General features: G+C 38.4%; 1 protein-coding gene across 49 annotated transcripts in view; it reads right to left on the bottom strand.

Moving 5' to 3' along the window:
* LOC118247810 (uncharacterized) overlaps positions 1-13136 on the bottom strand; it is a 364491-nt gene that overhangs the window by 332241 nt on the left and 19114 nt on the right. For 46 of the 49 annotated variants that reach the window (XR_004778552.2, XR_004778562.2, XR_007707702.1 and 43 more), the window contains exon 1: positions 7408-7832. The exons of 2 other annotated variants lie outside the window; for them this stretch is intronic. The gene's annotated coding sequence lies outside the window, so the exon portion shown is untranslated. Of the gene's footprint in view, positions 1-7407; positions 7833-13136 lie in introns of those variants that run through there. One more of the 49 variants, XR_007707711.1, reaches the window with a different exon arrangement.

Raw genomic sequence — 13136 nt, 5'->3', positions numbered from 1 at the left:
TACTGGTCAATTCAAGTACAAGGGTCAAATTTCCATCCAAAGTTTTTGATGTTTCTGTTTTGGCTAACTGAAAAAAACTGTTGTCATGTTTCTCCTTTGGGAGTCCACTCAACAATGAAAGGGTTCTTTGCAGTCAAAATATCAAACCATGTATAAAATGCTTGACTAATTGCAATTTATAGCTGAAAAGACCGGGCACAAAGAAATTCTGTTTATAGTAATAACACCATCTGATTTTATATATAATTATAAAATAGAGCATAATCAGGTAAGTTTAGTTAAATCCACTTTTTCCGAAAAAATGTCTTTGCCTATAGATAATCAACTATTGCTTTTGCTCATCATATATATATATATATATATTCATTTATTTAATTTATTTTTTCTTCAGAAAGAGATACTTTTTGAGGGAGCAGCTTTGGCCAAAGCTTAGGCAAAAGTGTTATGGATTAATACATTAAATTAGGCATGATATTAAAAAAATGTAATATGACTGAAGCCTTAATAATATAAAAAGTGTAATAGACTAAATAAAGTCAAGATATTGTGTTACAATCCCACTGTTCCCTGGTATGTAATATTAATAAGAATAGTTAAAGTGTGACTTAGTGGTTTTCTATGGAATTTTCTAAATATCTACTTTAAAAAACAGTTCAAAAGCTACGTTCCCCAAGACCCGCTGATATGCCAAAAATCAAACAATATTGAAACACTGCATAATCTGACGTGATTCTATAACAAGAATTGTTGAACAAGATATGTATAACAAGATTGTTGAACATAACTGTACAAGCAGAAGAAAGAAGCTTAGAGGTAAGCCAGGAGGAGGTTACTACTACTGCTGCCTGTCCTGCCTGAGAGCAGCCACCTGACCAGGTAGCTGAGTTGCATGTACCAGCTAGTCACAGCTGCCTGGTGATAACATCGGGAGAGAAGCTGTTGAATTATCACACTGATGTATAAGCGGTACAAGATTAAGCAAGGGGGAGAAAAAAAAAAAAGAAAAAAAAATGTAAATTTTGAGTTAATACAGCCTGCTGCCATTCAAATTCAAGTCTAGGAAAGCTTTGTGAAAAAATAGGTTATCTCCTTGTATTACTAATTATATACATATATATAGCAATATATATAGCAACATCCATATAAAACTTACACAAGCCCTACTCACTCCAAACACTTCCAAGTGGTATTCCCTCTTTCTCAACTTCTGATTCAATATGAAATCAAAACCATTTTAGGGGACAGAGCCAACAGCGCCAAGAACAGCATTAAAATGAATACTCCACATCAAAATTGGGTATTGATAAGACTTGAAGAATTGGGAAGATGAAGAGGGGGTTCATTCCTTCTCCACGTCAGATGCTCCAAGATGGTAACATTACTTTTAGTGCTTTCACTTCTCAGCACCCAGCTAAACGTGCACAGGCCAAGCTCTTTCAACACTGGGCTCTCAAAGGACCGGACCCTCAGTGCTATACATGTGCAATGCTCAGTTTGCCATATGATCCTCAGAGCAAGGACAACAGTAGAAGTGCATAGCCTAACACTTAACTGCCAAAAGGCACATAATAGCTATAATTTAACATCTCCAGTATAAAACCATTTAGATTTTTTGTTAAATCTTAAGCCCTTTGAAAAAAAAAAAAAAACGAAAAGTCTACAAACTACCCGTTGATCAAATTGTTCCACAAATTGTTGTTCAAAGCCTTTTGTTGTATTTTTTTCGTTTACTTCAGTTTTCACAGGAAAAGTATAATTTATTCCCACTTCTGCTGCTTAAAATAGTCTTAAGATATTTCCTTAAACAAAAAAAAGAAAAATAATCACCTGCGGTTTGTGACTACAAAACAAAAAAATTCAGGCCAAAAAATACATTCCAAAAAATGATAAAGTGATACAAAGGAAACAGTTTGATGTAACCTAAAAGAGGATTATATTTCCAGATCCTGCCAAATTTCTTGCTTATTCCAGAAACTTGTAAATGAATAGGAAAAAAAAAATACACTGGGAAAGAATTTGGAGAGTCCTGCGTTTTATTTAGCATCAGATGGTACAGTTTTTGCTTTATTCTAATGCAACTCTCATTGACTTCAGCAGGAGGATAGCTAGGCCTACACTTGGTACTTCCGGAAATTCTCCTTTCCTCCTGAATTTCCAGCTAGAGCTTGAAAGAATGAGTTTCATGGGGCCTCCATATGGGGAACATAGTTTGAGTTCCACTTGTTAGAAAGACAGATATTGTCAGCACAGACTGCTTCTCTCACTCTGCTGTGCCACATTTTTATGTTTTAAGTTGCTTGCTGATCACTTTCTCCTGCATTTTTCCCATTTACTCTTCTGATGTCACTCTCCCCTGCTAAGGCCACAGATTTTTATTTCAGGAGTTTATTATATGCGGGTTGAAATAGCAACCACTCAGTGGCAACCAAGTCAGAATCATGAGTATCTTAGAAAATATACACCAAAACCAGAGTACATAGTTTGAGAGGCCAGTGAGCCACACTCCATAAGTACAGCATGCGTCACTGCAGCGAAGTCAAGCTTGCCTTAGGACAGGTAGCTATTTGAAGGTATTTTCACTAGTTTTCCCATAATAAAAACAGTTTAAAGGAGAAGAAGGTGCTTTTTGCACTTGAAGTTGTATTTCATACCTACTTCATTGTACTGCTAAATAAGCTGGGATTAAATAATTGACACTAAAATATCATCTCTGGGCACTAAAGGCAACACTGGAATTGGAAAATTTGTCTAGTTATTGTTTGAATCACTGAATATTTCTCTATAGGTGATGCAGGCATTTCAGTAACTGGAGATAGCACTAGTGACCTTGGTCGTCAAGCATGGGTATCATTACCAGTAGAATATTGGGAAATCTTAAACCATTACAAGTGCCACACACATACATTAAAAATAATTGTGAATACCATTTCAAACTGATGTATTACAGGTTTTAATATATGGCCCCATCCAATCCCTCACACAATAGGATCTTTAGCATACTCTTGGGCAACGCCCTGGGTGATGGAAAAAAAAAAAAAAAGGGTAATGGAAAAAAAATGGGATGACATGGGATGAAGAGAAGTAAAGAAAATCCACTGCCACTTATTTGTCATTCCACTAATTTTCTGTTTTCTACCGTCTCATGTTTCATGTTGTAAATTGCTCTCAACTTTCGTACAACCAAGAGTTAGATTTGCCAAAAGACCTTCAAAAGGGCTTTTCAAGAACTTTTAAAAAGTTACAGGAATCCTACTGCAGCTGAAAAAAGAAACTTAACCTGCACTCAAAACTACAATTTGCTGCAACAGAGGCAACCATCAGTCCTCACCTCTACCTTCACTGCTAGACAGAGAAAAGTAAATATAAGGGGATGTCAGGTGGAAAAGAGAGGTTCCCTCCCTCCCACATGCCCTCTCTGAAATGCTGTGACCGGAAGGAACAGACTTTTGCGGGGGGGTGATTTTGTTACTTCAAGCATGAAACTGAATGCCAGAAGTGCAAATGGTCCTGAACAAACCAGGAGAAAGATGGCATTTTTGTCTTTGTTTTTCCTACTCTTTTTTTCCTCAGTATTTTGCATTTTGCCTTCCGAAGCCAGATGACTGCATGTCAGTTGACAATTCCCAAGGCACGGGCTCATATCAGTGACTGACATACCATTCTAGATAGGGTGGGTTTCCTCTCTCGTGCTGTATTTCTTCTACTTTCAGATCTCCCCCATTTTCCTCCGTAAGGTCCTACCTCCCTTATCACTGATCCTACCCTCAATTTCCAATTACTTCTATCTGTTCTTTGTGTCCATTTGTTTTTACTCACATATTATAATCACTTAAGTTACTTCAGGAGCCACATCTCTCTCCCTTTCTTTGTTCTTCTTTCATCTTCATCACCACCACTGGGGACAGACTTCTACTGACATTTTGAATATGTTGGAGTAAAACTGAGCTAAAGGTCAATTTCCTTATTCCAAAGATCAGGTCTCTGCTTTCTTTCTCTGTGTTTCACAGACAGCATATATACATCTTCTGTTTCCCCTGAAACATGCTTTCTTGCTCCCTCAACTCTATTGAACTCCAAAATCCAATGCTGGCAATTCTCCACTTATTTATCTTTATTTTTTAAACAGATCTGTGGTTCCTGGATCCATAAAGCTTGAAGATCAAAGAAGTTTAAGACCCAAGTAATTGTAGTCACAAAAGAACTTTAAAATGTGACTGAGAGTTATAGCTGAGATGAAATAAATTATTTTTCAAGACACTTAAGAAAAAAAAAAAAACCTCTTTCAAAATTGCTAGGTTATAACATAGGTGTGTGGGCTTTTTTTTTTTTGTCTTACCAATAGTGTGATTTACTGACACCATGATTGCTACAGTCCTCCTGTTCCTGTCAATTTTCCTCTCCCTCTCAGTATAGACATCACCTTGTCCTAACACCACAAACTAGTTCCTCTCTTTGACAGAAAAATCAACTGCTAGTCCTGAATTCCCATCCTTTTTCTTGTGCGACAGTAAAGACATCTATAGGCATCATGGAGACCTGTTTCTGTAGTGTACAGATGTCAATGAGACAAACACATCGCGTAAAGTTTTTCATTCTTCTACGCATTACTTTCCTAAACCAGAACAAAGCTAGAAGTGAACCTCCAAAGTCCCTTCTCTGTGTAATTCACAAAACAAATTGAGTTCCTCCTTGACTGAAGATTAAAGATGTTAAATAAAAACCTTTCAAAGAAATGAAAGGTATAAAACAACAGTGTTTAATATTTTCAAAACTGCTTTTTTTCTCTAACCGGTGTCAGAGAGAATGTAAAAAAAAAAACAAAAACAAAAAAAATATATATATAATTAGTTTAGTTTGAACTAATGATTCTTTCGTGTTCTCAAAACAAAAATAGTAGTATTTAGAGGTATAATAGTCATGTTTAAACTTCCTGGCAACCACAATATTTTCTGTCAGTCTTCTATCAAAAGTGCTTCTTATATGGCCAGTAAGAATACTAATGTTAACCATCACTCCTGTCATTAGTGTTGGGGTTTCCATGAGTTGTAAAACACAGCCATTGGGAGCTGATATTCTTCTTTTAATGATAAATATAAATAGAAAATCATCAGTAAAATCTTCTCCACCTCATTAAGCCCTTTCCCCTTCATCAGGCCAGTCATCAGAGCATGAAGAAATGTTTCATAATCCTCTAATCAGGTTTCACAACAGCACCGGTGCCTCATTTCGCCAATGGAAACACGGCAGCACAGGGAGGGCAGGTCCCCTGCCCGCGTGCCCCCCGGGAGGTGGCGGTGGTGTGTGCCCACCATCCCTGTGCTCCCAGCCCCTTGCCACCACCAAGAGGCCACCAGCTTCCCAGTGCTCCAGGCTACCAAAGTCGGAAGGAGAATGGCTCCTCAAAGTTTCTTCTACTGTCAGGTTTTCAGGGTGTACAGAGCACTTCAGCAGGTGTCATATATTTACGCCACATCAGAGGACACATTTCTTTCCTGTAAAGTAGACCCTGAAACTCTTAAAAGAAAAGCATATTCTTAATTGCACTAAGGACACAGCCAGGATTTTCTTGTAGAAAGCCTAAGGTTTAGCCCAAATCAAAATAGATAGGAATCCAATTCACAAAAAGAAAACAAGAAGCACGATGTCTATTTAGATCATCTTACATTGCATCATCACCTTCCACCCTGTATTGGTTAGCATTTCTTTGAAACAATTTTCCCTCCTTTTTCTGCCCCCCCCCCTTTTTCCAAAATTCATGGGCAAATTCAAGAGCTCAGACTGGCAAATGAGCACAATAGATGAACAACGTGAACTTCTGCACTTCAAAGGGACTGCAGCATCAGATCAACCCAGTTCTGAAGCACCATATATATGTGTATATATATATATATATATATATACACACACATATTAAAAGGGCATCCTTCTAATTGTTTTCTTCAGATGAGCAAACAAACTTAGAAAGACAGGTCAAGAAACAAGTAGCACCATCTGTGGAGGCTTCATCTGACCAACCCATTACGTTGCGTAGTAGAACTATCCTACCAAATGATCATTTTGCCTTTAGCTCCAAATAAAGGCTACATAATTCTGAGACTTTTCTTGCACCTTCTGACTTAGATAATTTACTTTTTGAAAAGAAAACTATTTATTTGAAGAAAGATACAACAGAGATCATTCTGTACAGAAACACACATCTGTTGGAGGAAAAAACAGTTAGATTCATTTCTCCTCTAAATCACAGGCATCTTAAAACATCACATATAGAGTAACTTTGACATGCCCTGATGATTTATTGCTCTAAATTCATCCACTCAACAGTTTTTGCAAACATATTTCTAACGTTACTGTCAATGTGTAATGTTTAATTCTGTTGCTCTATTAATAAAGCAGCTTTTTCAGATGAAGCCAGTGACTGAAATAACATTATAGCTCAGATCAGATTTACTACCATTACACTAGATGACTAGTACATCTAACACAATCTGTTCAAGAACTTACCCAGAAGTATTCTGTTTCCCTCCTTAAGAGAGGCAAAAGTTACAAAAGTCTTATCTTCTGTACAATTTTGCAACTTACCTAAAATTTAGATAGCTCCCTGGTATGTTTAGAAATATGTATAAAATCCTTTGTCTCTTCTTAGCAGAAATCAGAATCACTGACTGTTGTTTTAAGAAAAATTTATGTGCATCACAACAAAGGAATGCAAAAAAGCTGCAAGAAAGCTTGAGTAAATAGAATAAATATGGACAGAATAAAACTGGCTTCCCCTCAAAACCCAAGTTTGTCAAAAGAACAAAGCACACATGAACAGCATGTAAAACCTGAATTCGAAATACGTTTATATAAAAGGGATGAGGACACATGTTTTTTCTATTTTAGCTTGAAAAATACAGGGACACAGCAATGAGTCTTGCTGGCAGGCAGATAACTCATAGGCCCTGACCCTTCGACTCACCAGGAATTCAAACACAAAGCTCTTTTCATAGTGACCGTGCCATACATTCTCAAGATAAGGCAGCGAAATAAGGAGCAATGGAGAGGTGCCACAAAGCTCAAGCTGCAGCAGAAAACTGTGCACAGAAATCACGGTCACTTATTCACCTATGTGCAGCTGCACACCAAGGGCTAGCTGCAAAACTATTTCTTTGCAAATCGGAAGCCACGCCGCGTGCTTTTAAGAACTGGACCTGTCTCCTGAAGCAAGCAAAAGAAAAACAACGTGCAAGCAGCAAGGAAAGGACCATCCCTGTACACTTCTGCACCGTTCAGAATTGAAGTGCACATCCGGACAAATAATCTGTAACACAATGAGCTTCGCAAAAGGATAGCTGTGGTAAAACGGAAGGGTTTTTAGAAACAACAACAGCAGCTACATTTCAAACAACATTTCAAATCTGGACTCACCATGAAAAAGCAACAGTTGCCTGAAGTTAGTGTGCTATTTTCTGCCCTGTTCCACTGCACTTTTTGCCTAGTTGTCCAACACTTGGTAGCTCAGAGCTGCCACACAGAGGCCCCTTCCTTGATCTGGCTTATTTGCCTGTCAGTTTGAGTCTCAGCTTCTGTATGATGCAGCTGTGCACTTTGCTGAAGGTCTAATATCATTTCCATAAGCTGTCTCCCTGCCTGGAGCAAGCAGTTTGTTCTCCCTGCTCAATAAATACTCAAATCACTTTTCTGGTACTCACAGGGATAAAGCTTTAAGTTGTTAAGGAGTTCTTACTAAGTAGTGGGTGGAGAACATAAGCTCAGTACAAGGAAACTCTGCGCATAATCAGAAACGGAGAAACTTCCTCCCTTTCCCCCAACCCCTCCTCTCACTAGGCAAAGCTGCCAGTGCCTCCTTTACAGAAATTTAGGAATGTAAAGGGAGGACTCAAAGGGGCCCAGTCAGACAAGCCTTTCTCAATCAATTAGCTTGCAGCCATTACTTGTGACCCTAGGTCACACAACATAAGTGTGTGGGGTGTGCCTTTAGGGGTACACCAAAGCTACTTATTAAAACTTACATAACCAAAAGTGTTCAAAATCAAATAAACTCCGAAAGCTGGAAAATATTTTCCATGTACCACAGTTTTGCAGGAAGAAGAGCTTTGAGTAAAGAAATGTTACTTTGCTTTTCCAGCAACAAATCATTTGATGCAGGAAACTAACTTTTTTGTACTTTAAAAAAAAAAAAAAGAGAGAGAGAGAGAGAGAGACTGAAATGTGAGATACTTTAGCAATCTTTAAAAGTGGTATTTGCTTTACAATTATGCAAAAACTAAATAATAGTGGCATGAGTGATGCTTGATGAAGTACAGGATCGTGCTTCCTAAAATAAGACTATTGTCTGTAGCTGCAAGGGGATGGATGTTTGTAGGACTATTTAATTAATTCATGAAGTTCAGCCTGTGCGTTTCAGTCTCCTCCAAGAAATGAGTTGCGCGCGTTCAGATTCCACTCTCCGTTTTAGGACTCCAATATAACAAATCGAACAATAGACTTTCTTAAAAGACCCGGAATACTTAAATACTGCATCAAGTTATCCCGCGTTGAACACACAGGGAGAAGAGGGTGTAACTTAGCACGATTCCCACATGACAAGCATACACCCCTTGGTGCGAAGGAAAACTTCAAAAAGACCCTCAGCTTCATATCCTGCCAACCCAATGACATGGATGATGCCTTGGAAAAACCCATAAGGGAGTCCTGATTTCAAAAGCAGATCTATGACAACCCCTTTCTGGGCCAGACAAGATCAATGCACGGCAGGGGCGATGCACTTTAATCTCAAGGTACATCGCAAAGCGTCTTTAAGTAGTGCCACAGATCAAGGCTTATAGATAGCTGGAAAAAAAAAAACAACAGTCCAGACCAAACTTCTCTGTGCTTAAGGTAACTGAGCAAGAACTGCTCAAAAGCTCAGAGAGAATGCAGGGAAACACATAATAAAACAGGAAAGTAACAGTAGTGCATTGAAAATCACTGAGGATGTTGTAGGCAACCTGCATTCTACATGTCTCTTCTCCATTAAAGCCCCCATCGAGCTCTCTGACCGTGCAGCATGGCTTGTGTTAGTTCAGACGTTCATTCCAGAGATCAGATTGCAGGATCAGGGCCACTGAGTAAGTGCCCTGGGGTAAGGATTTTGCTTCTGTCTTGCACATAAGACAGCATTTAATAAATTAGGTCATGTTTAAATCCCTGGAAAGCCCTGGCAGTAGAAATAATAATCATGGAAACTTAAATTTTGAATGAAAAAAATGGGCCCAGGATTAAGACACTGGGACAGGGCTTTAGGATATTTGGGTTCTGTTCCCCCTTGTGTCTAAGACTGCCCTAATGATTTCAGGCACATTGCTTCACCTTTTTGTGTTTATGCCAAATGCCACTTGCCTCACAGATGCAAGGCCTTTACCTCCTCAAAGACTATCCATAAAAAAGTGGTGATAATATTCAATATACGGATCCTTTCAATGTTAGTTCACAACACATGCTCTACCTAGTGAAATTAAAGTATTAAGTATAAAATATTTAATGTCCTAGGACTTCTGAGTAACTGAAAACAAGCAAGCTATCTATATCAAATTCTCCAAATCACCATTTAAATCCATTATGGGTTTCAACAAACACACGATCTCCAGAAGACAAATGCAAACCCACGCACACGAATAACGATATAGACTTCATTCTCCTTTAGCCATCTAAATTATAGGTTCCTGCAAAACGTATAGAGTTGAGCACTTAAATCACAAGGGATTGAAGTCCTTAATAGTAGAAAAGGTGGTAAGGCAGTGCCTGCCAGGAGACAGGCTGTTCAGACAGTTGTTCCCAGCAACTGTTAAGAAACAGAGAACTCCTGCCATGGTTGCCCAATCTCTGTGATCTTCCAGGCTTTCTAAATCAGAAGAATTACCTTAAATTTGAGGTTCCCCTTTAACATATAATTTGTAAAGCGAGATACATCTCAAGCACTCCACTTGGATATATGTAACAAATTCACACACCTTTCTTTTGGAAAGGTTGATATGGAAAATTTACAACTCAAATAACGATGACATTTAAAGGATGTTTTTAATGTAACTTAAAACAATGCCTCCACACTGGAAATAATAATAGAATAATGGCTCCTCCTGGCACTGTTGAGTCCCCTGGCTGAGGGCTCTTCCTTTTCCTGATTGCTGGCTGTAAAATTACCCCTCCATTGGCTCTACTCCATTGCTGCCACATTACAGCCAAGCAAAGGCAATATGAGCCATTTCAAAATAATCATGAACGAGTAAGGATGCAAAGCTAGAAGAGGCACATGGCTCTCAAACCCAAGATGGTAGACAGAAATATATAGAATTCTTTTAGGGTTCTCAGGACATTCTCCTATGAGCAAGACTTTCTTTAACTAAAGAAAGTAAGCACCACCTTATTAGTGTTGCCGTTTTTACATTCTAGTAAGGGATCAGCACAGACTCTATTTCAAGAAAGGACAACGTACCTTTTAGCATATTTTTCTACATTCTGTTCTTTCTTCTCATGAAATCATGAAGTTTGTAGACCTACCTTAATTAGACACCATTAATTTTTTCCTGTATTTGCCATGCATTTTTTTTATTCTAATAAGTAAACACTCACCTAGGGTACATGCACCGGGATATTTTCCACACTTAGTAACTCAGAGACAGCAAGTAGATGAAATGTGCGAGTATTACACAAGCTTTTCCTTTGCGTATGCACATCCTCAGGTCTGAAGTACACCCAAGTTCAATGTGACCAATTCTTTTTGTGCAATGGATAGAATATATGACCACACCACATTAGGGGATCCTTTGAGAATGAAAGGGATTTCATGTTATTTGGGGGGCTGTTTTTCTGCATAGTACCTAATGAATATAAAAGTAACATTAATTCATAGTACCAGCTCTCCTCACCTATTATGCTTTTAAATGAAACTATAATCATTTTAGTTAGAAAGGTAAAAAAAGCTATGTGCAAAACACTCACAGCATAATGTGTAAAGATTACAGCGTCAATAGTGTTACCCACTGATTCTTATATCTTAAGCCTAAATACTTTACCTGAAAAGCAACTTCTTTCTTAAAAGAAAACAAAACAAAACTATTCCCCCCCCCCCAAAAAAAAAAAAAAGGAAAAGAAAAAGAAAAAGAAAAAGCTTGCAAATGCACTACAGCACTTTGAAACAGATCTTCCACTCTTCAAACCTCCTTCCCCTACCTTCCCCCACCCCCTTTTCCTTTCAGGAAACAAAACTCGAGAAGAGAAAGAGAGAGAGAGTCAAAAGGTTACAGCTGGCTTGTAAGCGCAAAGAACGTGAGAGGCCCATTCTTCCCCTTAACACCTGACATCCCAGGGTACATTTTCTCCAGCACCGAGCCTGGTGGATTAGACATGCAGCTCCTATTGATAATGGAAGTTGTGCATCTCATTCGCCATGCACTGCTACTTAAAGTTCTCCTCCTACCACTGCCTTATAAATCGTTCTCCTTCCTATTCCACAATTACAAACTTAATTAATGGGAATTTGCATTTTATTATTAGACACAAATTGAACCCAGTTCAGATATCTTGTCTGAGTCCTGGATTAGAATTTACTCCCAGACCTCTAAATTAAAAAAAAAAAAAAAAAAAAAAAAAAAAGTGGCAGCAAAATCAGTAAAATTATGAAAAAACAAAAACAAAAACAAGTGAGAACCCAATACAAGCCTAAACACAAGCCTAAAGTGTGGCTAAAAAAGTGTTAAAGCATTGTTAAAACAATCTAGAGTGAAAACCGTTGTGATAACACTATAGCATTCACGCTATCACTCCAAAACACTGATTTCCATGATTTTCACAGCTTAGTGAAGTAAGTTCAACACATTTAAGGCACGTTTGTTAGAGGTTCAGAACAATGAAAGAAATAGAGATAAATACTAAATGACCAAAGTCTTTGCTATACTCTTCCTGGAATGGAGCCCCGCATATAGTGGAGGGATGCAGCCAAGATCTGCTTGCTTGGCTGATGCTGTAGGAACAAGGAAACAATTACCTCTAATTAGGTGTAAAGCCCAACACAGAATGGAAAACAACTGAGAACAAAGTTAATTCTAAACATCAGAAGTCTTCAGGCAAAAGGACAAAACAGGAACAAACTTGACTAAGGTAGAGCAGGTAGAGTTCATAAAGATCGACATCCAACTGGCCTATCCAAAACACAAAGTAGGAGGATAAAGTGATGTATTAAAATTATTCTGACTTCATACTATTAATGGATGTTATGATCTAATTTAAAGACAGTGTCCATTTAAAGAAAGATCCACATTCCAAGTTGAAGTTCATTAAAAATTATAAAAAAAAAACAAACGAGTAGAATTGAGGACAGGGCAGAAAATGTGAACTGTTTGCTCTCTGGGCTACCCCCTGGATCTGGTTGTACATTAGCTCTGGAATGTTGCTCACCAATTGCAATGGAGCAACATCAGACCCTGCACCCCATCATCTCTCATTTACCCCATCTTAAACACCACCCCAGTGTTTTCATAGTCTTCTACAAGACACTCAAACAAGTTTGAAAATACTTTTTTTCTTCTTCTCTGTAAGATGAATATTGTAAATTTTGTTCCTTTGATTTTGCAGAAATCTTACTCTGGTAATGACTAATAAAGAATTGTCACAAATATTACAGAAGGAATCTGAGAAGGGAAAGCAAAGATCAAAGAGGCAAATCATGGAATCATTTAGGTTGGAAAAGACCCTTAAGATCATCAAATCCAACTGTCTACTTACACCAAGTTCACCACTAAACCACATCCCACAAACAGGCAAACCACAAAAGGGCAGCCTGTTATAATACCTAACCATCCTTCCCATTGAGAAATTCTTCCTGATATCCAAGCTAAGTGTGTTCTTGCCAACTGAGGCCATTCCCTCACATCCTATCACTTGTCACCTGTGAGAAGAGGCTAACCCCCAGCTCCCCACACCTTCCTTTCAGGTTGCTGTAGACAGCAATGAGGTCTCCCCTCAGCCTCCTTTTCTCCAGACTAAATAACGCCAGTTTTCTAGTCCCTTCACCAGCTTCATTACTCTTCTCTGAACATGCTCCAGCACCTCAATGTCCTTCTCGTAGTGAGGGACCCCAAACTGAACACTGGACTGGA

This window comes from Cygnus atratus, chromosome 1, assembly GCF_013377495.2.
Source record: "Cygnus atratus isolate AKBS03 ecotype Queensland, Australia chromosome 1, CAtr_DNAZoo_HiC_assembly, whole genome shotgun sequence".
Taxonomy (NCBI): Eukaryota; Metazoa; Chordata; class Aves; order Anseriformes; family Anatidae; genus Cygnus; species Cygnus atratus.
Note: the sequence above shows the minus strand (reverse complement) of the source record. Positions and strands in the feature narration are given on the sequence as shown.